The sequence below is a fragment of the Hakea prostrata genome, chromosome 9 (assembly GCF_041222555.1).
Source record: "Hakea prostrata isolate BN-2017 chromosome 9, UWA_Hpros_2, whole genome shotgun sequence".
NCBI classification, from domain to species: domain Eukaryota; kingdom Viridiplantae; phylum Streptophyta; class Magnoliopsida; order Proteales; family Proteaceae; genus Hakea; species Hakea prostrata.
This window is the reverse complement of record NC_142608.1, coordinates 35,995,857-35,999,677: the sequence shown is the minus strand read 5'-3', so window position 1 is coordinate 35,999,677 and position 3,821 is coordinate 35,995,857.

Below are 3,821 nucleotides of genomic sequence, written 5' to 3'. Positions count from 1 at the left end.
CCAATCTGGGTCGGGTGATCTTCAGCAATATGATCACGACCTCGATTAACACGATCATCCCGTGCTATCCGATCATCACGAATAGCCCATCCTTCCCAAACATTCCGCTCTTCACGAACTGCTCGATCATCGCGAACGGTTCTTCTGACAGTTGGTGAGTGAGTTCTTACCCCTGTATCCAACCTTGTATTTGAATCAGTTGTACTCTCTTGCGGTCTATCGAACCGATCGTCTCGCCTAGGTTGATCATCAATCCTCCTAGGTCCTCGGTCTCCTTCACGAAAATTCTGACCGATATTCCGGTCTTCAGCCAATCTTTGATCACGTGGCAATGCACGTCTCCCTGAGTCGCGTTGATCAGGTTCTTGTGGTAAAACCACTCGTCTGGTTAGCATGCGAAGTGCTTGGCTCACCTCCAAAAGTTGAATCTTTACCTGATCCAATTGATCTTGGAGTGTATCAGGAGGATTACGTCCTCCCTGACCATCATCTACCTCGATAGGATTTTGGCTTCCCTGGGGAATATCTGGATTATTCGCTCCGGGGATCTCGAACACCGGAATTGCGTTGCGCTGCGGCGGCTGCTGATCTAGTCACCATGGCTTTTCAAGTCGTTTCCCACAGACGGCGCCAAATGATGCGTCCAAAATCTGCTCAGCCCTTAGATCTCCTCGTGATGACCTGCAAAATGAAAGCGTCAGATGTGGCCCGACCGCGGGGGTCGGGAGTCCACCTCTGAAGGCTAAGTCAGTTGATGAACTTAATCACAAATGGCTCTGCTAGAAGCACAGAGCTAAGGAATGAAGAACTGGGAAAGGTGATCTAGATCGTAAGCCGCTGATAGTTTAAGTCTATCAGTATGTATCTGAACCTGAGTCTCAGATTGTGTGTTTTCGATCCTCCTCACCTCGTATGGTAGTGAGGTTTATATAAAGTGTACCTTCGAATCTCCTTCGTTGGATGCACTTGAGCCTTCTTCGGGTAGTCGTTGGATCTTAGCAGATAGATCCGTTGAGCAACAGACTTCTACTAGTTTGGACTAGTAGAGGACTCCTGAGATAACTCTTTAGGTTATGCGATGATTATCCCTTCGATAATGATTAGCCGCAGCCGTCAATTCGAGTCTGCCATCATTAGGGTAATTACCCTAATCCATAAGTAGGATTAGGGCGTGCTTGTAGCTGAATCAGTTTTCTTCTTCAGCAAGCCATCTTCTGGATCTGGTTCGCTTGAGAGCGAGTCAGTTCCCTCTGTCTCGACCGGGGTCGAGGGTCGAACCAGGTATGAACCCGGTTTGATCATAATTTCTCCGTATCATCCTTCTACTATAAATATGTAATGCACTCAATTGAATGAATCAATTCTGATTGATCTTGTTCTAGTTTTCTTTGTCTTTGATATATTCTATTTATTTTATAACACGTTATCAGCACGATTCCGCTCGAAGTAATTGTGAACCACTCCGCTCGAAGTATTGCGTTTTGAGAAGAAAGACCGCAGACTATGTATCATTATGTTTTCTATTCCAAAGTGAAAAGAATGATCGACCTCCTTGCACGTTTTTGTAAACAATAGAGTTTACCTTGTCAATCTTACAATGTAAGTGCATCATGATAAAAAAAAAAAAAAAAAAGGTATGTATTTTATTGAATATAAGAATCAATTAAAATATTAGGTTGCCTTAACAGTTGAGGTTTGTCATTAACCAATAATGATTTTATTGATTGTATATAGTGGTTATTAGGCTTGCACCACAAATATTGTTAAATGCACCTGAAGTTGCAAGATTTGAAACTGTAAATGAGTACAGTTTTGCAGATGCACCTGAAGTTGTAAGATTTGAAACTCTAAATGATACAGTTTTGCAGATGCACATAAAGTTGCAAGATTTAAAACTATAAATGAGTATAGTTCTGCAGATGCACATGAAGTTGCAAGATTTGAAACTGTAAATGATACAGTTTTGCAGATGCACATAAAGTTGCAAGATTTAAAACTGTAAATGAATACAGTTCTACAGATGCACATAAAGTTGCAAGATTTGAAACTGTAAATGAATACAGTTCTGCGCACGTGAAGTTGCAAGATTTGAAACTGTAAATGATACAGTTCTGCAGATGCACATGAAGTTGCAAGATTTGAAATTGTAAATAAATACAGTTTTGTAGTTTTTAAAATTAATTCTCTATTGAAATTCTGTAGAGAAAATATTATTGATGAAGACTTGCCAACAAATTTTCAAGTTTCAAATCTGTTGTTACAATAACAATACTGTAAAAGGAGTTTTAAGAAATACTCTGAATGATATCATGCATATTTGTGGTTGAGTAAAATAATGGACTATTAATGAAAAGTCATGAAGCTCATCCTATTGGTTATGTTCCATTCCTTGAAGTGAATGAAGCAATTCATAATATGCCTGAAAGAAAGCAAAATTAAAATTATGGTCATGACTGTGGAAGAGGATGAGGCAAAAGACGGAATAATTACCGTCATTATTATGGAAATAAATAAGAGAACAATAAGGATTCTTAATATAACAATTCAAGAAGTGAAGATAATATTTGTTACTAATGTGGTATGAAAGCTATTAGACATGTATTTGTCATACTCCACAATATTTAATTAAGCTTTGTCAAGCCTTAATTAAAGAAATAAAAATAATGTGGAGATAAATTGGATTTTCCAAAATCATGATACTTGAGCAATTTTTGCCTATAAAAGGAATGATTTTGATGGCCTCACAGATACTACACATCTAGATGCAGCAAACTTCTTTGAAGATAATAGTCAAAGATTTGATTATGTTATTGGAATTCAAATAAAAAAAATAAAATTAATATTATATTAGTTTGTAGTTCTTTTCTCTTCAAATCTCATCTCATATGTTAGTTTATCTTAAATTTAATATTTTTCCTCTATAATTTTTTTTATTGACTTTCTATATATCTTTCAATATATTTTGTTTCATTTTGATGAAAAATGTAAAATATTTTCTTATATGCTGTGACGTATATTATACTGAGAGAAAAATATACATATTTTTCTTATTTGATGATGTGGAAACCAATGTTTATATAAAAAAAAATCGATAGTACAACATTGATTGGAAGCTCCGGAAGAGCTAATATATTATTATCTTGGAGACAAAATTGGCTATGAATAATTCATTATTTTGTAGCAAGTCTCAAAGAAACTTATTAAGTTTCGAAGCTATTTGCCAAAATGATTATCAGATTGAGACTACAAATAATGGTGAAAGTGAATATCTATACAAAGGTATTAGATATTTTCTCTAAATTTGTATTACATGAATATCGCATGGTTGAAACACATGCTTGGGTAAATCAAATGAACATTGATTCCAATAATTTTATTATTTGGCATGACCGGTTGGACCATCTCGGATCAAGTATGATGCGAAAAATTATTGAAAATTCAATTGTCATCTATTGAAGAACCAGAAAATTCTTCAATTAAATGAATTTTCTTGTGTTGCTTGTTCTCAAGAGAAATTTATTATTGGATATTCACCAGCTAAAGTTGAGATTGAACATTCTACAAACGTATACAGGGTGAAATATATGGGCCTATTCACCCATCATGTGAACCATTCAGATAATATATGATTTTAGTAGATGCATCTATAAAGTGGTCACATGTATGTTCATTATGAACTCGCAATTTGGTATTTGCGAGATTGTTTGCTCAAATAATGAGATTAAGAGCATAATTTATGGATTATAAGATAAAGACAGCTTGTCTTGATAATGCTGGGTGAATTTACATCTCAAACTTTATGATTATTGTATAACAACTGA